Below are 26809 nucleotides of genomic sequence, written 5' to 3'. Positions count from 1 at the left end.
ACCCCTCCGCAACATCCAATTGTGAACCCCACGACTGCAGCCTCCGCTCTGCCTCGGCAGCAGCGGGACCAGAGCCGCGGGGAACACGAGCCGAGGCACCCTCCTCGAAGAGTGCCCGGCGGGAGCGCAGCGTTCTCAGTGGCATACGCTCACAGTGCTCGCAAGCAGCCCCCTCGAGGGCTGCCTGGGCATGCTGCGCTCCCAAGCAGGCAACACAAAGAGAGTGTGTATCCCCACTCGTGATGTAGCGTGGGCAGGGATGAACACACCTCTTAAAGTTACTGCTTTCGCTCGCCATTTCTCTATCTATTTTATTTTCTCTTTTTTGTAAAATATATGGAATATTTAACAAAGGGTGGAAAAACTCTTTCAATAGACAGACAAAAACACCAAATAGACAGACAGGTTCACACAGATCGCTTACTGAAGGCACAGAAGCTAGTTCCTGTTTGTTTTCACGGACGTTTTATAGCTTCCGGTCGATGACGTCATCACGCCGACGATCGATCTTTTTTTCCGATGGAATGGTTCTACAGGCGCTTCACGACGCATTAACGCAGAGGCGTTCTCACAGCGTTTCGACGCAGCTCGAGTTCCCCGAAAGGGAACATTAATTATATATAAGTTACTCAAGTAAATGTAACAAAGTAAATGTAGCGCTTTGCTATCCACCTCTGCATGTGGTATAACACTGGTAGTTTCTAACACTTAAGGCCCTTTCACACCGGACAGGTAAACACAAAAGCAAATATTTTGTTTGCGAATAATTTGTGTCAAAACCATTCACATCAGCAGCGACACGAATTTGCGACGTCTGTGACATTTCAGAACTCCAACATTCCAGGAAGAACTTTTTATTTTCTTTAAAAGACCGTGAAGAAGGATTTGGGTGCACCAGATTTGCTCCACAATTTGAGGAGCTCCTCCAAAGACAGTAGCACTGCATCAGACGAGACAAACCACAAACTTCAGGGAACCAATCAATCCGGAGCAGCTGTTTGTTGAGCTGTAGGAGCTGTAGAAAAAATAACAAAGGAAAATTACCGTTATTTTCTAGGTTTTGCTCTGCAAAATATCCATGACAGCTGTTATCTTGTCCATGCTGGAAAATAATTATGAGCACTTGACATGAATTATATTAAATTAATTTAAAGGTTTAGTTCACCCAAAAATGAAAATTCTGTCATTAATTAGTTACCCTCATGTCGTTCGACACCCGTAAGACCGTTCATCTTCGGAACACAAATGATATAAATATTTTTTAATCCAATGGCTCAGACAGGCCTTCATTGAGGCCTTCAATTTCATTTCCTCTCTCAAGAACCATACAAGGCACTAAAGATGTCGTTACAAAGTCCATCTCACTTCAGTGGTTCTACAATAAATTTATGAAGTGGCAGAATTGTTTTTTGTGCTACCCCCCCCCCCAAATAAATGAATAAATGAATAAATAAATAAATAAATAAATAAATAAATAAATAAATAAATAAATAAATAAATAAATAAATAAATAAATAAATAAATAAATAAATAAATAAATAAATAAATAAATAAATAAATAAAAAATTAACGACTTATAAAAAGATGGCAATTTCAAAACAAAGCTTTCTGAAGCCTTGGAGCACCGATTCATGATTTGGATCGCGTGTCAAACCGCCAGACTGCTGAAATCATGTGACATTGGCGATCCAAATCATGAATCGATACGCTCATTCATAAAGCTCTGGGGTAAGGTATAATTAATGACAGAATATTCATTTTTGGGTGAACTAACGCTTTAATATCACAGCCCTTCAAAACCAGAGGGTCTACCATGTGACTAGTAAAGCGATCACTGACAATCATTTGGGGTGGGAATTAATGTAAACACACGATATCGGATACCAGTCGTGTCTAAAGTGAATGTAAACAGCAGATCAGATATGGTCAAAAGGTTGGATCTGTGCATCTCCCGGAGCACTCCCCTGCTGTGTCTACTTCTATTCCAAATCAAACACAACTTCCTGTAATTTACTTCCCTGACAAGCCAGACCCACATCAAGATGTTTGGTCTGGAATCTCACCATTGAGATGGCTCAATCCGAGGGGCAGGATAAACGGTTGTCTTTCAAACTCCCTCTGCACGGTGTGCACGCAATTGAATAGCGCTACAACCAACCAGAGCAACGAGGGTGAAGAGAGCTAGTTGAAAGATTAAACTTTTGCCATATCCGGTCGGCAAAACTCAGAAAAAGTCTTCCCTTCTTAAGAATGACTTCAGTGGCATTCTTTGTTCTTTTCTCAGAGAAAAGCTTAACTCCAAGTCTTCCAGAGTCACGGTCAAAGCCGATTCGAAAGACCGGCGTTCGCCAGCTTCTGTGTTTACTAGTGGCACTCAAGCGCAACTTGGCCATCCTTATGTTAAGCCCCGCCCACCAACTCTATACACGATGTGGGTGGCCCGACCAGAGTTTGGCGTTTACAGCTCAGAAGTGTTTTGAGAGTTGCTAGACGACACTCGGGGCAGATTAGATTTGCTGCCGCCAGGGTGCGTCTAGATTTCTAGGCTAGTAATTTACAATTAATCTCAAAGATTTAGGTTCGATTATTCAGGTGTGTTTGATTATGGATGGAGCTAAACTCTGCAGGACAGTGGCCCTCCAGGACCGGAGTTGCCCCTCCCTGCATTAGATGTTTAAGGAGCATCATCTCATCTGAACAGGATTGGACACCCCAGGCTTAACGCCTCCAAATGACCCATGCCGTACTGCACAAATGATTTCTGCCACATGCTGACCTTTAGTGACCTTTCAGGACAGCGTATCTTACTGTGCAGAGGAGTGCGCATATGCTCTCAAAAACCAGCAGGGGAAAAAGGGGGATGGTCACAGCGTGTGCGAACGAGTGTGTGCGTGCGTTTAGCCGAGACAGCACCCTCAGGGCCGTCTGAGATCTCGGTCTGGTCGCCTGCCTGTGCCGCAAGTATTGACTGAGTGTCTGATTGTCTTCAAACTGTCAGCGTGGGCTTATTGTGTTTCACAGCTCAAGAACAGCCTGAAGACAATGAGAAAAACTCCGGAACCGTGCTTTCATTCTCTCAGATCTCACCGCGTGGCAAAGCCTGAATGCTAATTTCACACCTGGGCTCATTACGTTCCTGTTAAAATTCTCTGATTATTAAAAGTGCCAAATTCAGAACAGCGCAACAACGGCAATTATGTCACCGCAAACTCCTTTCAGAAACGTTCATCACACCTTATTGTGCTTTGCCACGGGACCCAAATAAAAGAACTTGCTATAATGTAGTGCTCAGGGGGAATTGAGAAAAGAATTCTCTATGTTGGCTAATCGCTTCGATATCGCCACACTGTATTGATTCATATCCTGCCACGCGCGGCTGTTATTCCGAGGAACAAATAAAGCGCAGAGGGAGCAAGTGATCAATTAGCCTCACATTATTCCTTTTGTCTGCCACAGCTGAGTGGTCTTATCAACCACAGCCACACAACTTCCCCTCTGGCTGTCATCCCGAACCTGCTTCCAGAACCTGGCTTTATCAGAACCACTGCTGCAGTCTGGCTTTGCAGGGTGCATGTGTGAGTGTGTGCTCTGAGCTCAACTCCCAAGAGTTTAACAGACGAGGGTGTGTGTGTGGCATTGACTCTCTCTATGCTCGCAGCTCGCACACCTCGCTCATTCCGCCTCGCAGCTGCGTGTATGACAGAGAGAGCGGCGTGCATGTGGACCACTGTCTCTCAGTCTGAGTCCAGCTTGTGGAGGAGCTCGCTCTCTCCATCTCTTCTTGCGCGCGTGTCCTGCAGAAACCCGACAGAACGTAAGTCCCTGGTGTCTTTCGATGCTTTTGTTTCAGCTGTGCATGTGTGAGAGACACTTGAGACGTCCCCGTTCCCTTGCAGTTCTTCCTTTTGCTGTTTGAAAGTCTGTCTTGATGTGTGTTTGGTGTACAATGGCAGATGTTTAAGGTGACTGGGTCAGGTTTTGATTCTTTATTAATGGGAAACTATGGGGGGTGACAGTTATCCACGATTCTCTGCATGTCACATCCAGAGAAACTGCAAGATCGGCTAAAGGTTTGTATTCATGGGCGCTTTGTTCTGGTGTGATGTAAGCACGTGTTTACAAGACTGGCTGATCGCACACCTGATATTTTAATGAATCTGCAAATACTGTACGAGTCACAAGCTGCCTGCTTACAGAACACACTGCACTAAATCCTTTCTTAATTTATCTTTTTTGTTTTACTTAATATGTTTACTTGATGAGCAAAATTATATGACATTATGAATTAAATGATTTTTTTTTTCAGAGAATATATCTCCAATAAGTTTTATATTCCTTACTTCATTGGAAACTTTACTTGTTTAAAGTGTAAACTTTATTAAACAAGTAAAAAATAAGTAAGAAGTAATTTGCTTGTAACTTGTAGGTTCATATATAGCTATATTTGTATGAGGTTTAGCCCCTTCATGGTAATGTGTGTGTATATATAATAATCAGTGCTGAATAATGCTAAATGCTGAATAATTAATAAGACTCATAAAGCCCCAGCATGTGTTTGAGACTCTAGCTGCAGGGATGCACTTTAGCTCTCCAAACTGGACACAGCATGCCAGCCATGCCCTCATCTCAGCAGCAATTACTGAATTAAAGGTGAAATGTAGTGGGCAATATTCCACTGTCAAATCATTTCTGCTCATTAGTAAATCTGTGTGGGGAGGCTGATGCGCCTTCCATCTCTCTTCATTTAATTTAATGTTCTTAATTGGATTGACCAAATTATGTTTTGTGTTGGCAAACAAATAACGTAGCAAGAACAAGAGAATGATCTATAATGGAAAAAGTAGAACAAGGCAGAAACAAAGGAAAAGTTCAAAATATGTCATTATTTACTTCATGTTCCAAATCTGTAAGTTGTTAGTGTTTTGTGAGGAACAAATGGATGATCATAGTTTTTTTTTTTTTTCTTGATTGTTTCTGTGCTCGCATGCTTTTTATTTTGAAACCTACTTAAAGGTGGGTTAAGTGCTGTCTGGTAACAGTTGTTGATATTTCAATTCACCAAAACAAACATGCCCCTACCCCCAAAAGGGTCTCGCCCCTATTTTGATAGCGCCGCCCCACACATACGTAAACCCAGAGGCATCAACGGCTATGGCAGAATCTCAGTGTATCTAATCCAGGTCGAATATTCAATGAAAAAGTCATCCCTTCAATCACAAAAACACAAACCGTTCTTGTGAACAACTCGATAGTACACGAGCAAGACAGTCCAACTAACGAACATATTACAATAATGACAAGATTAGAGTTACAGAAATCACAAAAACACACACAAACCATTTTCATGAACAACTCGATAGTACACAAGCACACAGTCCAGCTAACGACATATTACAATTATGACCAGATTAGAGTCATAGCGGTCACAAAATCAGAAACTGTTCTCATGAACAACTCTATAGCACGAGCCGACAGTCCAACTAACGACATATTACAATTATGACTGGATAAGGGTTATATAGATCATGAAAAGAGTAAACAAACATATATTAGGAGTATAGTATCTTACTTGTCGGAGACATTGTGTGAGCTGATGCTTGAAGCACACAGTGAGGAGATTTAGATGCTCCATACGGTGTGGAAATGAACGGGTCTTTATCATCGCTGAAGTGAGACACAATACGATCGCAAATGGACTAACAAGTGAACATGACACACTAGCATAGTCAAGCAGCATATATTAGGCTAGTTCTCTGCTAATGTCCGTCATGTGTGACTCGTGTGTTTTGAATAATGACGTGCACAGAGCGAGCGCTCTTCTCACCATAGACACGCCCCTTACCTGCTGATTGGCTACAAGTTTGTTATTCCACTCGACCCGTGTCCTTTTTCTAAAGCGGTTTTGAAATAACACTTATCCCACCTTTAAGTTATGCAATAACTTTGTGATGGAAAAAAAAACATCAGTGTTCAAACATCGGTGGACAATTTTTAAAATAAGAATACAAATGAGATGTGAGAGCTTCAGAGAAGAGAATATTTTCAGTGATTTAATGTCTACCGAAGTGCCTTTAAACACGCAGCGTTATTCAAAGTGTTGATGTAATTTCCACTGAAACAGGAAGACAGGGCGGAACATATTGATCAGCTCCTCCCCGTTTTTAAACAAATAGCCAACAGCGTTTCATTTATGTTAACCAGAGGTGTTGAGGTCGGTAAAGCCACAGTTTTCTAAACCCTCTTCCCCATATATCATTAAAATATATAATTCTGTGCCAAACTCCAATGGGTCCGATAAGTTTTCTAGTATTCGCTGTATTGGGCATATGAGCCACTCTGTGCTATCGTGTCCCTGGACCGGAGCAGACTGTGTTTCTTCCCAATGGAAACCATATTTACACGGCCTGAATTGTTCCTTATCCCCTATATAGTGCGCACTATGGGCCATTCACCATGTAGAAAATAGTAAATGTGTGAAACAGTGACCAATTTTAGCTTCTGCATCTTATACTGTGGTGGTGGTGGTGGGTGGTGCTTTAGTTTCTACAGAGACTTTTTTTGGGCATAAAATCTGATGAGAAGCTAAAGCTCAGGGTGAGAGGCTGTAAGTTTTTAATGCCTTAATAAGAATTTTGTTAATGGTTTTTGGAGCAACAATAGCTTGCTTTCCCTTAGCTCAAACAGTAGAGCATGGCGCTAGCAACGCCAAAGGTCATGGGTTCGATTCCCAGGGAGAGCAAGAATTGACAAAAAATGTAGAAAGTGTACCTTTAATGCAAAGTAAGTCGCTTTGGATAAAAATGTCTGCCAAATGCATAAATGTAATACCACATATATAACATTAAGGCTAATACATATAAAATATCTATCTATCTATCTATCTATCTATCTATCTATCTATCTATCGCCGTTAGCATTAGTATCTCTCCCAATTCTTTCACAGGTGCTCTGTCTCCATTGTTGTTCTGTTCCTTGGCTTGTTGAGTTCTTCTCTCTTGTTTCCTCCATTTAGTGCCATATGAGATCCTTTCTGTGTGTATGTGCGTGTTGTGTGTGTGTGTGTGTGTGTGTGTGTCTTTGTTTTGTTGCCAGGGCTTGGCTGAAGCAGGCAGCATCCGTATTGGCCATGAGCAGCGACCCCACCCAACCACATTCACATGTGATGAATAAAACATGACATCGAGATTGTGCCTGGGCTGAGTGCAGCCGGGCAGTTCTGTTGACCCTTCTCAGAGAGCCACCGACAGGTTCGGACTAATTTGGGTCACTTTAAGCCGATATAAAAAATGGCACGTCAGTATCTACAGAGACTGAGTGAATCAGCAAGTCCAGAATGATTCCAGCTTGGGTCCCTAGACTACCCCAGCTGAGGGAAATATAAAGCAGGAACACGTTCAAAGGAAGTCAATGTTTATTCCCTCGGTATCTCTCTCTTTTTTTCACTCGCTCTATTTCTTTACCTCTCCGCCATTGTTGAGAGCATGTGCGGCTTTGTGGCACATATACATCTTTTTCCTGCTCTTCCCTGTGAGACTTTTAAGCCGCAAACTGAGGAACAAAATAGTCATATTTGCGCTCTCTCGAAGAAGAAGAAGGAGTTTTATTTATGCAGAAATCACAATTCATTTACAATGCAAATGCAGAGCATAGATAAAAAGATGACTGTTTGCTTGTGTGTGGAAGGTAAAGATCCTGACCCACTCAAAGTTTGGCTGTTATCATTTCTGAGCGATTAGCATACGTGATCGCTCGCGGCCGTGTATGCGTGTTTCTGTAGGTTCTAATGCCTACTCGCTTTTTCTGAACAGAAAGGAAGCTTCCTGCCTTTTTCACCCTGCCGTATCCTCTTCATCTCTCTCTTTCACAGCTTGTTTTGTTTGTCTGCGGGGACTTGCGTGTATGTCTTCCAGATTCACACTTTCTAATGTTTCGTTTGCCCCCTTATGTATGATTTCTCTTGGTAGAGGTGGGTTGATTCACCTCTCCACCTTAGGCAAGTGCCCTATCTCTTTTTTAATGCCAAACATCTCCTCACCCACCCCCAAACCGAGCCCGTACCAACCCCTCACTTCCTCCTAAAAACCTCCCTGAGGTATGAGGCTGTTTTAATAAATAAGAAAAAAAGGGACCATTGCATCATACCTAGTCTTGCAGAGCCAGGGTTTTGAAAATTGGCATAAATCTGTCCCACTTTACAGCTTAGAATATAATACCTGAAAAAATGAATCCTTCAGTTCAAATCCGGCAGTTGCTTGACTGGAAGTATGTAATTTGAAATCTGCCATCTTTGCTCTTGGGAATCATAGAACATTTTGAGCACATCAGCTGAGCCATTGATGTCATGCAATTAATCCAGAAGTCTTCAATTTTGCTCCTGGAGATCCACAACCCTCCAAAGTTTACCTCCAAACTGTGTCAACACACCTGTTGATTTTAAGGTGACCGTGAAGAACTTGATTAGCTGGTTCAAGAGTATTTGATTAGGGCTAGAGACAAACTCTACAGGACAGTGGTCTCCAGACCCTTACAACGTATTCTAAGTATAATTAAAATATACTTAAAAGTATATTTTTAATGTAGTTAATATTCTAATATAAATATACAAGAAATATACTTGTAAGTGTACGGATTCAGTACTACTTGGGGAAATGTATACTTTAGTATTCTAAGTAGTATTCTGCAAGTAAGTTTTCTTTCAATGAACATAACATCCTATGTAGTTTACTATTTATATATTATTTTTGCACTTCCTGACATAATTTGTACCTTTAACTGTACTTGATCTCTTTCCATTAAAAAACAAAAACAAAAAACGTAACTTTTATTCTAGCTTCAGGCATTATTGTTGTCAACACTTGAATGCGGTTAAGTTTCATAGCTATAATAAAGCAACATTTCTAACAAGAAGCTAAGAAAATCACATTTTTGTCAAAGATCGAAACATAGATGGAGTACATTGAGTCCATCAAGCACCGCCAAAGTTTCACAGTCATTAATCTTTGGGGTATTTTTATTTTTTTACTTCCTGGGTTGACATTTTATTTGTTAACTTTAGGCTGTTTTGAAATAAATATGCTGTTTAAAGGGTAACTAAACCCTAAAACAACTTTTTTAGTTAATGATTTGCAAGACTGGGGCTTTGTTAGTGCTGTTCATTGATTTGAGTACATGTTTTGATATTTGGGTATGAAGTGTTTTAATTCTACAATATACGGTGTAAAAACACCTGAGCGCTGCCCTCTTAAGGTTGAACGGTGGCTACCACACTGAATTTTTCTATTGGACATTGTAGGTTATCGTGATGTATGATGGTTCTTCTAGCCATGCCCCTGGCACGAGCTCACCACGCCCTAATGTTTTCCCGCATTGATCACATGAGAATGGCTTCACTCCAGTATAAACTCATGTTACATGAAGTAGAAACATTATGCTATAAATGAAAATTAATTGAAACTTGCTATCAACATTCTAATGAAGAAAATATGGTTAAATAGTTGCAGTTGTCAGTGCATGTCAGGCTTTTTTGTGATATTTTTGCCGCCCGTCGTGTTTACAGATACTTTTCATACATGAGATGAGCTTTCAAACCCTGACACACAAGTGGTTGCTGTGGAAACGAACAACAATATCGTAACATGTTGGGGTATATAGTCTAACTTTTATTTAAGAAAATCTGTTTATAATAGTCTATTAAGTTTTAACTTATTGGTTCTGCGCTGCCTATTGATTCACTTCATTTGAATAAAAATACATCACATGTATTTGAGCTATTTTTAGTGCCATTAAGTATAGGATTTGACTGTTCATAGATTAGGTCAGTGGTCACATTCTCTCTTGTGCCGCTGCTGCTGCGTCGCTATCATCGTCGGCATCGGGAATAAAGACAGCTGTCAATCAATCCGTCACTGCAGGTCTCAGTTGAGCACTCCCCGCTCAGCCCCGCCCTTGGTTTGTCCCCATCTGTCTCTGCCGGGCTCAGCCCACTTTTCCAGCATTTTTCAAATATTGCCAGTTGGTGGAGTTAAGCTGTGATCAGGGGTTTAGTTACCCCTTTAATGTTTCATGGTCGCATTATTTTACCTTTGCGTAAGCTAACTTCCATCACGTTGTGCTTTTTCTCTTCTCTATTTCAGATGTGTAATAGTGCTCCCAGCCATTTAACAGTGAAAACATGGATAGCCGGAAAACACAGTTAATAGCATGACTCCACGCATCATTTTTTTTCAACCACCATTTTTAAAAGTCTGTTGCGGTGTGTGCAGTAAGTTGTTTGCTATTTAAAATCAACAATGGAGTTTAAAAAAATACGACAAGGTTCAGGATTTATTAAGCTTATACAGAGGATGAAATTGAGAGGGAACCGGACAGTCCTACACCACCAGACTAATCTTCGCTGTATTTTAGACCGAGATGAAAATAACACAGAAAGCATCAGGTCTGGGGGGAAAAGTTCCTGGAACAAATTGTTGTGTGTAATTTTGGTGGAAATGAAGCTTATGTAAAAAAAAGTATTTAATCGGACTCAATCAAGAGTAAACAACTAAAAGCCAAGTATACTTAGGACACTTAATTATAAGTATTCTAAGTCTAAAAATCGGGCTCTGGAATCAATAATATTACAAAATATTTGTAAAATGTTGAAGAAGGATGGCTTTTGGAACCAGAAGGTGTTGCTATGGCATCTACCAGAGGCTAACAGACCAGTGCTAATCAGCCATGACCCCTTGACACTGGCTTAAAATCACCCAGTTAGACATAAAAGTTAGATATAGCCAACAAAAGATATAGCTTTGTTTATTTGTGCTGTTTAGGGGTGTGTAAATCTAAAATATCTAAAAAAATATAGCTTGTTTTCATCTCAAGCACACCATTATTAATGTTTTCTACAGAACTATATGCACATGCAGGGGTCTTTATCAGCTTAAAGTCCAGTCCACTTTGCATATTTTAAGACAAGAACCATTCAGTCAGACAGGAAGAGATAGTCTGACTGACATGTAAAGAGACTGACCACAAGTTTATGATCTCATGCACCATATAGTGCTGAATCAAATTTTGTTGCAATATTTTCCTGTTTAAAACAGTGAAGCTGCCATTGTAAAAGTGCTATACATATAAAGTTGACTTGACTTGACGTGTAAATTTTAAATGGATGCAATAGATGGTAGTCCTCATGTTATACCCAACATGATTTATTTAGCTTTTTTACTAAAAAGCTATTAGTGCATGTGAATTGCCTCTGATTAACCAACCTCTTAATCACACTGTTTACCTAAGCACTTTTTTTAGCAGCAGCTTTATGTCTCTCTCTCTTTCTGTTTCTCCCTTAATCCATCTCTGCCACTAACCCAATCTCATTAATGATCGATCGATCTAGGTCGGCTATGTTCTATGGATGGAGTCTGAAGTGGTTATAAGCCATGGTTCTCTGGATGGGGGTGATGTGGAGAACCATGCTCTCTCTCATGGAGGCTGCAGTAATTATCTACTCAATGTTATGGCACTACATCAATCAGAACCTCTTTTCATCCTGCCAGTACTATGATTGGACTGTTTGTTCTGTCTCTCATGGGCCAGTGTTCAGACACTGTGGCTGTTTTTGCTGTACCTCTACAGCGGAGCTGATAACAGGTCCTGCATGTGACGGAAGCTCTCAGTGGATGCAACTGATTTACATGGTTTTAGCAAGAGACATACAAGAACATTTCACCAAACCCGACATGATGTTTGTTGGATACATACAGCTCCACAATCTGACTGTGTGTCGAGGTTAATAAATCTCTTAAAGGGGTCCTATAATGCTGTTTTTTACAAGAATTTGTACTTTTTTATTTCTTTTTTTACAAAATAAGTATCTGATGTCCTCAGAGTGTGCATGTAAAGTTTTATTTCGAAATAGCCTAAAGATTTTTTTTTATATATAGCAAGTTAAAATTGTAATTTCTTGAGGGCGAGCAAAAACTCAGTTTTTGTGTGTTCCTTTAAATGAGAAGGAGCTGCTGCTCCCACCTACTTTCTAAAAGAGGGCGGGGCTTCAAGAGATTGTGTTAGCAGCTCTGATTACCTTATGCAGACACAATGAAAATGTCAGAAACTTCAGCCTTTTATGCTCAAACCTAGTCCTACAATGACTACGTTTACATGGTTCCTCAAAATCACTAAACTGTCAAAACAACTCGCTGCGCAGTCTCTGCTCCGTATAGACGGAAAACTCAGCATTACGATGTTCATCATGCCACCGAATAATATCCAGTAAGCTACGTCTATAAAAATGTTTTATTGATTTAATGTGACTACATTAAAACAATGGCCGGTAACAAGCGTACTGTATGCCTATCTGAATGTGGTATAACCATAGGCTACTTATTAGCGAATAATCAGAATAATGAAAATTCCATGTAAACTGGAGTGAAGAGTTCTGCTCATGTCATGTAAACCTTTTACTGTGCTTAAGAACTTACTCTGATTATTATAAATAGTCCCATTATTGGTTCACATGTAAACGTAGTCAATGATTGAGAGACTCAATAAGAAGTGACAACATGTGGAATGCAACAGGACTTTTCTGAATGGTTAGTTGATGAATTTATGTAGGTGATGTGGACTTATCTTTAAGTCACTGATTAGCATATTCTGTCATGATTATCTATAAATCGTTTGCGTGGGAACTGTGGGAAGATGCCTTCAGAGCCAGAGAATAGTTTAGTTTATTTACGGTTATAATATATGTCTTCATCTTGCTTTTATGACATGCTATTACACTTGTGTTACCTACTGTATTGCAATTAATAATCGTGTTTATACCATGGCATAATGTCATGATGGTATATTGTTACAACCCTAGTCTCTACCTTCCATTTTTTGTAGTCCTTAAAAAAAGAGTTCCCTTTGCTTTGGGCTTTGAGCATTGTAACTTTGAAGATGTTTTTTTATGCTCAAACAGCAACATTACACACCAACTAAAGATAAAAAAGTGCAATTATTATCAACCACCCCTTTAAAATATCAGATAATCTAACTTTATGACTAGACAATTTCAGTTAAAATGCCATGTTATGTCTAAAAAAAAAAAAAGTAATGTAAGCAATAATTACAAAAATGTGTGATATTTATAAATGTATTAATTTGTGATATATAAAAAATCACTTTTTACTTATTTTTTTATTTTTTTTTATAACTTCTCATTACAGAACTTCTTATTAAATACAGATGTTTGTACAACTCTCATGCTTTGCCAGCGTGGCAAAAATCTATCCCTAAACTGCACAACAAATCTGGTCCCTTTACATCTCAGTCAAGTGGCCGTCTTGTCTAAGTGGCCAATTCTTGTTCAGAATAAATGGTACGTGGATTAGACCAACAGCCAAAATCTGTGAAACTACTTCATCTACCCTGGCAGAATACTTCAGATAATAGGTACATTCATTTATATCAGAGGTCTTGCTCTCATAGAATATTTACAAAAGGCAAGATGTCTGAATCAGTAGATCATAATAATATTCAATTGGACTTTTTCCTCACTGTTTCCCCCTCAGTTCTGTCTTTCTCTATTTAGGCATCAGTGGGTGTGATTAGATGAGATTAGCTTTGTTAGTGCAGGTGTATAACACGCTTTAGGCAGAGATGGGAATAGAACAGTCAAATGCATTTTGACACCAAAATATTTTAAATAATTCAGTCAAGATGTAGGGTTTACAGAAAACCACAAATATAGAGTTTTCCTCTGTTTCTGTCAGTTCTGATTCTTGCTCAGCTTATACGAGTTCATCATCCTTGATTTTCAACAAAACACGAAAGAGAAACAAATACATCTGCTTTTCTATTGTGCTTCTATGAGAAGCACAATAGAATCATTTCTATTTTCCGTCTGATTTGCATCTTTAGAAATGACTTTGAGACTTATCAAGTGTGCTGGATCATAATTGACCACACATAGTTCACAGTCCATGAAAACCTGATGGTGTGGAACAGAGTAGGCCGGACGGTCATTTCTACAGCTAGATGAACAGCCCAGTCTAAGAGGTAACTTTACCATTATACTCCTCAGGGCCGAAATGAAATTCACCTTATTTACAACCAAGATGTGGGTCTGAGTGCGTGTGTGCGTGTGTGAGTTCTCAGCCTCAACTGCATTTGTGAGTCAAACAAATGTTGACAGCAAAACAGAATTAGCCTACAATGCAACAGTATTAGCCCACAGCTCCTCTGGATTACCTCAAAACACAAGAGAATTAAAACACAACACAATGGAATTAACCCACAATATAACTGCATATTTTCAGCTAAATGTAATTTTAAGCTCAATGAAAAATGGTATCACCTCATCATGCTAAAATGAAACATTTCAAATTGTGTCAGGTCATTAGGGTTACATGCCCTACTGCAAGGCATGAAATGTATAGTTTACTGTAGAACAGAAAAAGTTTTCTCAACTCATATTTTAATATGCTGTATCTTAACATACCCCCCCCCCCCCCCCCCAAAAAAAAAAAAAAAAAAAAAAAGAATAAAAGAAAGATATGCAGTAAAAGAGATCGAGCCAAAGTCACGTTTAATCAACTCAGCTCACTCTGATGGCCATCTTGGAAACACCCCGGGCAGCATTTTTTTCTAGTCATGCAAGTACAGCGTACTTAAATTAGGGCATAGAAAAATCTCCAGTGTTTGCCAAGCTTATGTTTTAATAACATTTCACCAACACCCAGGGTAATATCAATTTCTTTAGCTTAAATTTGGTTCAAAACATATTTTTCTTGGTCAAGATAACACACTTACATCCTATGGAGCACAGCAAAAAGACCAAATGATGCCTTTGGCTCTTGTAATGTTTGTGGTGCCGATGGTGTGAGGACCCTTATGTAATTGCTCAGCCTATTATTATTCTTCGCCCAAACGAATCACATTTTTGAGGGTCTAAAGATGCTTGAAAAGTTATTAAACTTTGTACGTGTCAAAAGTGATATGGTATAGGTATATGATAAAAGTGATAATGTGTAGAGTAATATCTGATATGGGTTTCGGAATTAGCCGTGGGAAATTGGCTCAATAGCGCCACCTATAATATTTCAATTAAGCGCCATTCGAGTTACGTTTCATGTACAAGTATGAAATTCGGTAGACGCATGTTAAAGCCCAATAACTACAAACATGTCACTGGGTTTGTAGAAACTGAAACCCAACAGGAAGTGAGATATTTAGATTTTTTTGCAGTTTTTGCCATTTCCAGACGTTTGCGCCGTAACAATCTCCTCCTAGAGATTTAATCAGATCATCATCATATTTGCACAGTTTAATCTAAAAGTCTTTGCGACGTTACATTATGAAGAGCCTGAGTTTTCCCTGAAGTGTGTGTCTGTGGCGGCCTCACAAAGTTTGATGTTTCGCCATGAAACAGGAAGTTGTTGTAACTCGGGCATACAATGTCCGATCTGGCCCAAACTTCATATGTTTGATAAGAGTCTTGTCCTGAAGACATCTGCATGCCAATATTCAGTTACAGTCATAGTGCCACCTGGGGGCAACAGGAAATGCCTTGTTTTCAACCTGGTCTCACAGAATTCTGAACCGTGTTCATTTCACGGAATTCTGTGAGACCAGGTTGAAAACAAGTTAGAAAACCTATTTTTTATAATACACAAATGGGTTTTGACCCTTAACTCAAAAATCCGTGGTAGTTTCACGGAATCGCAGAAAAATCCGTGATGGCTTTACGGAAGTGATGCCTATGACAGTGATGCCTATCACTAAGTGATGCCTATGTAAGTCAATGACAGTCAGCATCCGTGGTCCACACACGGATTCCCAACACACATTTAATTATTTGCATTTGTAAAATTAGACATGATTTTATGAATATTTATAGCCTACTTTTATATTTCGGAGCAACTAACTCCACTCCTACCCTAAACCTACCCACTCAACAATATAAAACACATAACAGGCAAATAAATGTACAGTCACATGTATTTATTGCAAAAACGGAGCAGAAACAGTATAGACATATTAACTCATGTTGCATTCCAAGTCTTCTGAAGTCATACGATATCTTCATGTGAAGAACAGAGTTGATCTTAATGTTTTAATCGTTGAAATGATCGTGCTCCACACACACACACTCGTTCATATTTCTGATTCAAATGATACAGACGACTCTTCAGCATGACGTGATTGGTCATAAGACACATGAGCCAATGGCATTTTACAATCAAAGCTGACGTAATGAGGCAATTGGTCACCGACATACGACAGCCAATGCTGTCAAAGCTGACCTGATGTTTCTTCCGGCGGCAATATTTGAAATGTATTAATATTCGCCGGATGGACTCGACGTTACTGATCGTTTTTGGGGCTTTTCTTCACACAAATCAATCGTTTGGCCTCGGAACACTTGGAATATTTGAACTTTCTGAATAAATTGTGCCTGCAGTATCTGTCTATCTGCCTGTTATATCCTGTTTTTTTTTTAGGAAAGGGATGGAGTTACGTGTTCAAAACGTGTCTGAATAAAAAGAAAATAAATGTAAATAAATTATGCTTGACTGAATGTGTGGACCACGAATGCTGCCTGTCATTGACTTACATAGGCATCACTTCCGTGAACCCATTACAGAAATTTCGGCGATTCCGTGAAACCACCACAAATTTTTGAGTTAAGTGTTCATTTCACGGAAATCTGTGAGATCAGGTTGTTTGTTTTACACTGTGATTAACTCCTCGTTGAGATGAGACCAGAACAACTTCATATTTGTTCTGTCTGATCGGAAGGTCTTTATGATGTAAATTGGGTAGAGTTTTCCCTGAAAGGTGCGTCCATAGCGGCCTGACAAAGTTTGATGTTTCGCCATGAAAGAGGAAGCTGTTGTTAGTCAGAGTCCTGGCCTCAAGACATCGTCATGCCACTATTTAGTTAGTCATAGCGCCACCTGCTGGCAACAGCAAATGGCATGCTTTACACTATAATTCAGTCCAAGAAACTCAATTAAACATGCCATGAAGTACCAACCATGTTAGAAACACATTAAACCATACAACACCCGGCTAAATGCTAATGTATGCGATTTACGCCACGAAAGAGGAAGTTGTTGCAACTCAAGCATACAATGTCAAATCTGTCCCAAAATGTTTGATAAAAACCCTGGCCTGAAGACATTTACATGGCAAAACTCAGTTTAAGTCAAAGCACCATTTGCTGGCAGAAGGACGTGTGGCACATTAAAATGACTGCTGTATTTCTCCCATATTTACCCGCTTAAATGCATCTTGCTCACTATAATCGCTGTTTTCCGGAGGCCATTGGGTGGCGGTGCTACCAGGTGTGAGGGCCCTTTCATCGCTGCTTGCAGCTTTACATTTATTTATGTTTTTATCTGGGGAATTATTATGTTCAATGCATAGTGTGGCATCCTTATAATGTGCATGTGGTATATAATTATCATTGTGAAATGATGAAAATTACTTAAGCATTTAAAAAAAAAAGGTAAATGTGAAAAACATAATTCATGTCAACCATTGCTCAACAAACAGGCAGTCTGACACAGTCATGCCATTTGTTGAGCCAGATTTCGGAGTGATATAGGAACTGGCAAAGAGCAGGCTTTATCTCTTTGTCAAATAAAATAGCATTATAGCTCTTTACTATTCAACTTAGCAATCATTTGTAGCTGCAGGACAAGGCATTTATTAAATAATTTCAACATGCGCTGTGCAGTTTGTCATTTATGTCACTGAACACTGCTCTTGCATGATATTTTATTAGCTGTAAACAAAAATATTGGATATGGGCAAATGCTTCCAGGAAAGAAAGAAAAAAAATATTTAAAAGAAACTCAGTGGGGGATTTGATTTACTGAGCCACATAGTACCATCTGGAGACGGGCAAGCTTTCCCCAATATGGAGTAGTAACATTACTCCACCCACTGAAAAACATACACATGCAATTTACCATGGCAGGCTTAGACAGTATAACATGTAATAACGTAACTTGATATACTGTATGTATAACCATATACAGGCATACACTATAGTCACGTAAAATTAAAGGAAAAAAATAGAAAGCGAGAGAAATGTTTCACCCGCAGCAAAAACAGCATGACAAACCATTTTACAGAACATAAAGAACAAAGCAGGTTTCAACAACACAAAAAGCAAAGCTTTAATTAAGCATAATGTTAATTAGTGTCGGTGTGGTGGAACACTTGTTCTGTCTGATTATCAGCTAATTAATCTCCAGAGAGAACACACTGAGCTCAGAGAGACAGATTAAATTCCAGAGACCAGCATGACCAGCGGCCTGAAAAAGAGAGCGATTTCAAATAAATAAAAGGTAAAAAATTGTCTGTAAAAGTGTAATGTTAAAAGACCTTTGTGGCAAACGACCAAGTATACTAAGCAAAATGCTAACAACCCAGGCAATTGGATTCCACCTCCTATATTGAGCCAATCCCATTCGGTTTCTCCCTGTGATTCCCAAATGGGGTGGAGTCCAAACCTGTCTAAGATGGAGCCTGTTTACCCTGCTAACAAGATCTGAACCCTTAGGGGCATCGACCGCTGTCTACGAGAGGCAAGTGTGTGTGTCTTCATATTCTCTAGCTTTCTGCTTTACAAACATCTTCTTTAAGGGGTGAGGGGGTGAAGCATCTAAAACTGCTTTGGCTTCCCAAAATACCCTGTACTCTTCTGTTAGCTATAGAGTAAGTGCTATTACACAACCCATTTTTGAAGTATAAATATGTCCTTTACGGAAGCAGATTCCATTTCAGACGTCACAAGCGTAAAGCCTTAGGACAGAAACATCATTTATGCAAGTACACATGAATGGACAAGCAGTGCACAGCAAGTGTGCATTCTTAGGGCATACTTTTTTGTGTTTTTCATGTACAGATGACAACATTGTCAAAGCAACCCCTGTTCACAATGATCTGCGATTAAAAACGCTGTATTATGCAATGCATGCCGGGGCGGTAGTTGGTGATTTCACTTTGTGAGAAATACTACTGAACACATATGCATGCACATGAACTCACCGGTTTCACAAAATCACAGTTTTGTAGTTTCATTTTTGTCTGATGTCCATGCGGTCACAGATCAGGATCTGTGGGATGTCCTGAAAAAATAAGTCCGATCCATGGAGGCCCCACCGCATAACTTTGCAGGACTTAAAGGATCTGCTGCTAACATGGTGCCAGATACCACAGCGCACCTTCAGGGGTCTAGTGAGGTCCATGCTTCAACTGGTCAGGGCTGTTTTGGCAGAAAAAAGGGGGAGCAACACAATAGTTATGCAGTGTATTAAGGTTGCGTTATAAATTGGGAATGTGTGAAAATGTGATTGAATAGCTAGATGCTCCTGTGTTCACGCACTTGTGCAGAGTAATGTTTTCATGACTTGTGTGGCGTAAGTAGACAAGCGTAACGCCAGTTCTGGCACTTCACTTTAGTAAAACTGACTGCACTGTAAAAAAAAAAGTTGGTTTTTGTTGGTTTAACTTTAAAAAGTAAGTAACCTGGTTGCCTTAAAATTTTGAGTTTATTGAAATTAAAAATTTGAGTTGATACAATAACGGAAATTTGTTTAAGAAATAGAAACTCAAAATATTATTGTATCTGAACCACATAAAACATTTAATAAATCATGAAAATAGCACTATTTGGCATTTTTCACTATGTCATCTGAAATAAAACACACACAATTACCCAATATGCTTACAAAATTTTTTAATAGTATTATAATAAAGGTTGTCGAATCTCAAAACAATGTCCATTGTATTAACTCAAAATTTTAATTTCAATGAACTCAAAATTTTAAGGCAACCAGGTAACTTTTTTTCTAAATAATTATTTACAGTGTGTCAGCTGATCACATCTACCTATAAAAATATAACGTTTATCACATATAGGCTAAGCTTCTTCAGTTCTCCAGAGATCATTTACCCTCCTCCACCCCCAGCTCCTCCTCTCGTCCGATCAGGATTTGGTTTTCTGATTCCCTTCAAATTTGGGGTGTCCCCGACTAAGGATTTACACATTCGAATCAGAATTTTCGAATCTCTGTATGGTCGACCGATAGTCGAATCATCTATGTGTGTGTAAACCATAGACCGGGAAAAATAAATGAACGGTAAAGGGCAGGACACTAGTCAGCAGGAGGCTATTTTTATTTTACTTAACACACGGCACAGAGCCACCACTTTTAATAAAGTGATCAAAACTAGGCTACACTACACATTCGTAAATGAACCGTTCTGTCATAACATTTAAAAGCCGCAATCGAAACACAGAACATCACACAAATATATAAAAGAACATTTTGATAAATAAACCTAAAAAAAGACCTGCCTAGAGAGGAAAAGAACACTTTGAGTGTGTTTATATGCACGTTCTTAAGCGGATTGTGCCTAAAGGGGGTCGCACACCGGACTGAAGCTCAGCGACGTGTCTCAGGGATCTCACACCGGACTGAAGCTCAGCACTGTGTCTCAGGGATCTCACACCAGGCAGACGTGAACATTATATACGCGCCGTGCGCGAGCTCAATTTTAAATCGACTTCTGGCAGAAGGGCTGCACGATGAGTGTATCTTGTAGCACAGGGTGAAATCAGTATGTACATTCACGTCGAACGCCGCCGTCGGTGTATGTGTTCGAATTTTAAAGGCACGTCTTTATAACACTAATATTGAGCACCCCCATATTGCCAAAATGGTATGATCCTCATTTCATAACACCCGGGAAGATTCGACCATGAGATCAGTGGTCGAATCCGGTCCTGCATATCGATGCATCGAATCTTCGACTATTAGGGGTCACCCCTACTTCAAATCTGACTAAATTTTCCAATTATTCTGTACATTTAATATCGACATGATATCTGCAATACATTATGTTGGTTCTGTTCTGTTTACCCTAAGGGGGTTATTACTTCTTCTCTTCCTGGATCTTCCTCTGCATGGATGCGCAGGGAGTTCTTGCCCAGAACAGAACCATACCGCCAATCCAAACGATATGCTAATAGTCAATCAATCATCTTTGACAATAGTGGTCCTGACAGAAATACAGTATACATATGCCATATACTACATATACTAACCAAGAGAGCAAAGAGAAAAAAATATGGGTAAAGTGGTAAAAAAAAAAAATTATGTGGCCTTCAGTTAGTATGGAGAACAACAGTAAACTGCCCCCTGGCACAGTACAGCACCCGTCTGGCCCCTTTAATTCAACACATTTCTAATGCAAGTCTGTACTTTCTTTGACACAATGTCAGTGTAGACATCATTTTTCCATTAGAGGTTCAACACCTCCATCTCCAATTTACGTAAACGTTTTTTTGTGCTGACAACTCCTCCTCTGCCATCCACACTCTGTGCTTAAGGACTTCATGGACCATTCTGAAAATAAAGTGGCCATCAATTTCAACTCCAACACCTCTGACAGTGTCCATCACCTAGTCCCACTCTTCTGCTAACTAGGTTCTCGTCGCCTGCTCTTCTGCCAGCCCTGTCTGGGATGAGCAAATACTCTAGTCTCTCATCCAAAATTGTGCAACCACTAGTCTTTGAAGGGACCTATTAAGTCCCCTTTTACAAGATATAATATAAGTCTTACGTGTCCCCAGAATGTGTCTTTGAAGTTTCAGCTCAAAATACCCCACAGATCAATTATTATACTATGCCTTAAATTCCTCCTTTTGGGTGGAAGTTTTCTTGTGTTTTTTTTTTTTTAATGCAAATGAGCTGCTGCTCCATGTCCCTGCATTTTCAGAATGCCGCTCCCTGCTTGAGATGCTGTAAAGACGCCGAACGTGTGCACAACGGTCAAAACAAGTCTGTCTAATGCATTTACAAAGAAAATAATTGGAAAAGTAGGGCAGTGGAATGGAGAAAACTTCGTCTGTGCTCATTGACAAAGCCAACAACAGACCATTTAGATTGTTTATGAGATGAACATGGCAGACTCTGTATAGCTTACTTGAGTAGGAATACAAGTTAATAGGGCAGATTATGTCAACAGTATTGGGAAAGACAATAATAAATTATGAAATCTGTATAGAAAACTTATTTTGAGATGCTGTTTGATGTATGAGGAATATAAAAAGAGAATGTTGTTTTTCATCATTATAGGGTGAATGTGTACTATAACACTACTGGCGACTAGACATGTGTCGATTTTCGATAATGCGATTTATCACGATGATGAATTTGCACGATATTGTTATCGTGGGCACTTTAAAATATCGTAAATAATAATTTATTAACAATTTATTCTTTTTCTATAATGCACTCAAGAATACTTTGCCCATCAACCATATAAATGCTCAACACCGCTGTATTCTGCATCAAAGGGAAGCGCTCAGGAGTAAATGAGAAGCACATGGACGAGTGAAGGAGACGCGCTGCTGAAGTGCCGCTCAGTGACAGTAGAGGGCGCTGGTGAACTGCAGAATGCCGCGGTTACCCCGGAAACCCGCAAACAAACAAAAAGCGCATTTTTTTTTAAACAGCCATTCGTTTTTGTAATCTCAATGTTGTTCATCACAGCACCAAATACTTAATAATTAAAGACTTAATAGGCTATTTATTTTCAAACTTAAACATATTTATGTTTTAATCTGGACTACAATATGCCCTAATAATTAGAACTGTTCTAATTATTTGTTATTGTTCAGTAAAACTTTGAGACATACGACTTCATTAGTTAACATGTTAATTCATTATTACCAAACTGACAATGAAAAATACTTATAAAGAATTAATCATTCTAAGTAATGTTAATTTCTTAGTTACTGTTTAATACCATTAAAATAACAATGATCAGTATTTCTTAACTAACATTAACAAAACATTATACTTTCTGTACCACATGTAGCTATTGCTCAATCTTAGTTAATGCATTAAATAATGAGACCTTATTGTAATTTGTAAGCCTACCTGTTGTTCTTTATAGCCTAATTCTTTTGCACTTTAATCTGTTTGAAAATTGTACATTTACAGCTCTGAAAAAAATCAAGAGATTAATCTCTCTTAATTTTTTTTTCCAGAGCTGTATATATTTTTGGTGCATTATTGTATTTAAACATTCAGTTATTTTTGTTCTTACAAAAATAGTTCTTAAAGCTGTTATGCTATGGCAACACTTTTTTTTTTTTTGCTACTTATTTCAATATCGTGATAATATTGTATATCGTGATAAAACTTCAGCAATTAATCGCAACATGAAAAATTGATATTGGCACATGCCTACTGGCGACACACATTTATGTTCAATATAGAGATGCTGCGATCAGGATTTTTGCAGCAGACACGGTACTGATTTTTTTTGTCATAATCAGCCGATACTGATCCTCATAATTTAAGCATTATAAAATATGTAAGCTCTCTGTTACTGTCTCTCTCTATCACTGCAATCAAAGTATTCCAAAGTTGTGGCATGATTAGCAAAACTCATATAAGCTTCTTTAAAAAAGTGATTTTGCTGAACATAAGAATTGACGAGTGATGATCTTCAGCTGTGCGCTCATATGTATGGCCAACCCGATCACATGTAAATACGCATAAATAGTATGAGTGTGCAATGTTGTGGAATGTATAAGGCAAAACTCATTTTGGCGTGCATATGATACGCTGTTTTTCGCGTGCATATGATACGCACTTTATGGCGTGCATATGACACGCTCTTGGGTAGGATTAGGGTTGTGGGGTGGGTGGTTCGTATGTATAATACGCCATAAAGTGCATGTCATATGCAAGCGAAAAACAGCATAGCATATGCACGCCAAAATTAGTTTTGGTTATACATTCCACGACATTGCACACTTATTTATATGCATTTTCGTGGGATCCGCCTGGTATGGCTCATGGTAAATCAAGAAAAAACAGCTACAAAACAGAACGTGGTGCAAAAATCTCTTCTGTATATTTTTTACATATATTTCGGCAGCAACTTATGGTTTTGTCACAATTGCCATTGTTTCGTGATTTAGGCCACATTTACTGACTCCTGATCAAGTCATATATTGTAATTATCATCCGCAGGGCTGTACCCAGGATTTTCTAAATATCAATCAATCAATCAACTTTATTTATATAGCGCTTTTACAATCACGATTGTGTCAAAGCAGCTTCACAGTGTCAAACAGGATAATATTGCAACAAAATTAGATTTGGCTGTACAGTCGTTCTGGAGAAAACAGTGATGTTATCAGCTTATTTAAATTTTTTCATATAGCGACAATGTTGACAGATCTGTATTATAGTTTATAGAATTAAATAAAACCTAATTCATAAATTTTATTTGTATAATTAGTTGAATAACTTTAATCATATTTTTAGTGTCCCCAACTGAGCAAGCCAAGCCAAAGGCGACAGTGGCAAGGAACCAAAACTCCATCAGGGCGTGATGGAGAAAAATAAACCTTGGGAGAAACCAGACTCAGTCGGGGTGCCAGTTCTCCTCTGGCCTATTAACACACAGTGAATGATTATTATTCTGGCAACCTTACAGGTAAGAAATCATATTAGATCGGAATATTCAAAATTTCAGGGTATCCCGGAAGAGACGGGTTTATTTAGGATAGGGCGTCGATTACACAAGAGTATGAATACATGAAAGATCGGAATTATTGCGCCTGAGACGGGTTTTGAAATACTGAGGTCCAAATATGAATTTTGGAGGGTTTGAAAAAAAACAAAACATTTCCCTCCTTTACATATGCATTTTAAGACATAAGAAAATCAAAGAATCAGCTAACTGTAGCTTTAAAACCATGTCAGTGTGCAGTATAAATTATTTTAGGAAGACAACAGATATTTATAAATGAGAATCTGGTTAAATGTTGCAAAAAAATTGACTCCAAATTAGAAAATCAGAAAATCAGTTTTGTTGTTAAATTGAGCCAAAGACGACATATGTGTGACTTGATCCGTCTTTGAAAACCTAGCTAAAGTACATTTTTGTGATTTACATTATGTAAAGAACATTATTTGAACATATAACCTTGATATATTTAATGTTGAATGATTAAGATCATGTCAAAGATAGAAATCAATGTGAAAATATAACCAATGAGTGAAATCAAAATGTGATGCTCCTAATCTCAATATTAGATTATGAGACTTTAGCCTGGATTTCACAGACAAGAATCACATTATGTGTAGCAATTAGGAATATATTGTAGGCTAATGCTTTTTCTATTTTGAGCACAGTGGGCTACCTGCTCTTTCTGTCTCTTCGCCATCATCGTCTCTCTTTCTTTTTTCCCCAGTCTCCTTCTCTTGCCCTGTATCTTTTCTCTTTTCAAAGCTAAGCTTTGTTTGAAGCAGTCTTTTCATTTTCGTGTCTATCGGTAAAAACAAAGTTGTAAATGTAGATTTACTGAAGGCTTCCAAGAAAACCAGGTCCAGAAAACGTTATTAGTTTGCATCCCTGATTATTAAACGCTATCGCGGTGTTGTGATGTCAAACATCAGTCATTGTTCGAAGCGCCGGTTGGCGGTTGTGGCATTTGTCCCGCCTCTCCTCCACTGTGATTGGACATTGATGTTTACCCAAAGTTGAACTGTGGACGCTCAACGCGTAAAAATGGACAAAACCTGCCAGCTGTTGGCGCCATTGAAAAGTGCGGCGCATCCATTGGAAACAATTGAAAACATACGCCGGGCGAGGCGAGAACACATGTTTTTACACGCTGCCTTAATAGGCTATTATTTTGCAACTTCTATTATGTACACCTCGGAGAATTACCGAGGTCCGGACCTCGGGGACCTCAATGGTGGGTACGGCCCTGATCGTCCGATACCGATTGATCAGAGCACGCCTTTAGTTTAAACACTATGTAAAAATAAATGCTGCATAATAGGTCCGCTTTAAGGTCAGACCAGATACCCCACGACCCTCTTAAGATGATTCTAAAGGTCGTAAGAAACCCAGACTTTTTTTTTCATAATTTGTGATTTAAATTTACATTTTGTTCAAGTAAGTTACAATGAAGACTTGATGATAAGATATTTCATTATGGCCAAAACTACTCTAGGAGGGCTGCCTTTCTGCAGTTTGAACTTTGAATTTACCTGTCCAAGTAATCCTGAAGCTAAACTTTGCAGGATGGTAGTCCTCCATGAGCAATGTTGGTTGCCACTAATGCAATATATGGGTTCCCTCTTAAGTGGTTTCTCCCAAAACCTAGCACTTCACACTCACCACACACATTTCTTGTGGACAAGAAAATGTCAGTGGCGGCTTGTCACAGAGGAGGCCTACCTTGGTATATCAACCAGTCATCTGTGTAGCAATCGATGGCTGCTTAGCCAAAAATCTTATAGTCATTGTGTTGTGTTGTATGATCGCTATTAAGAGAAGACGACGACAGACGGCAAGAAAAATTATTGTGTAGTGTAAGCACCATGGCAATTCATGAGGTCTCATAGTTCTGTAGTGTGAGCTTGCCCTTAGCCCAATAGTGTACGTTACCCAATAAAACCAATCAACCTTCTTGAGCACGAAAATCCAGAGTTTGCTCAAATTAATCTCAAACGTACCTGGGTGAGACACATCAGAGTGTCTGGACGGCTGATACAGGGCTGAAGGTATTGAGAAAACAACCATTTTTATACCCTGGTAACTAAATCTTGCCCATTTTGCCCTGTGTCAGAGGTTTGTTTTGGGTGGGTTTTGCACGTGTTTTAGTTTTGTTTCCTGTGTTTGGGTTAGTTTCTATGGATTCTCATGGATTTTCACCTGTTGTTCATTTTGTTGATTAGTCAGCTTGTGTATTTAAACCCTGTTTGTTCAGTTCTTGGGCCGTTCTTGTCCC

At 39.0% G+C, this 26809-nt stretch overlaps 1 protein-coding gene across 1 annotated transcript in view; it reads left to right on the top strand.

Moving 5' to 3' along the window:
• Nucleotides 1-3658: 3658 nt before the first annotated feature.
• sema6d (semaphorin 6D) overlaps nucleotides 3659-26809 on the top strand; it is a 168146-nt gene continuing 144995 nt past the window's right edge. Inside the window, exon 1 of the mRNA XM_067419546.1 lies at nucleotides 3659-3814. The gene's annotated coding sequence lies outside the window, so the exon portion shown is untranslated. The remainder of the gene's footprint in view (nucleotides 3815-26809) is intronic.

The sequence above is a fragment of the Pseudorasbora parva genome, chromosome 16, assembly GCF_024679245.1.
Source record: "Pseudorasbora parva isolate DD20220531a chromosome 16, ASM2467924v1, whole genome shotgun sequence".
In the NCBI taxonomy this organism is placed as follows: domain Eukaryota; kingdom Metazoa; phylum Chordata; class Actinopteri; order Cypriniformes; family Gobionidae; genus Pseudorasbora; species Pseudorasbora parva.
Note: the sequence above shows the minus strand (reverse complement) of the source record. Positions and strands in the feature narration are given on the sequence as shown.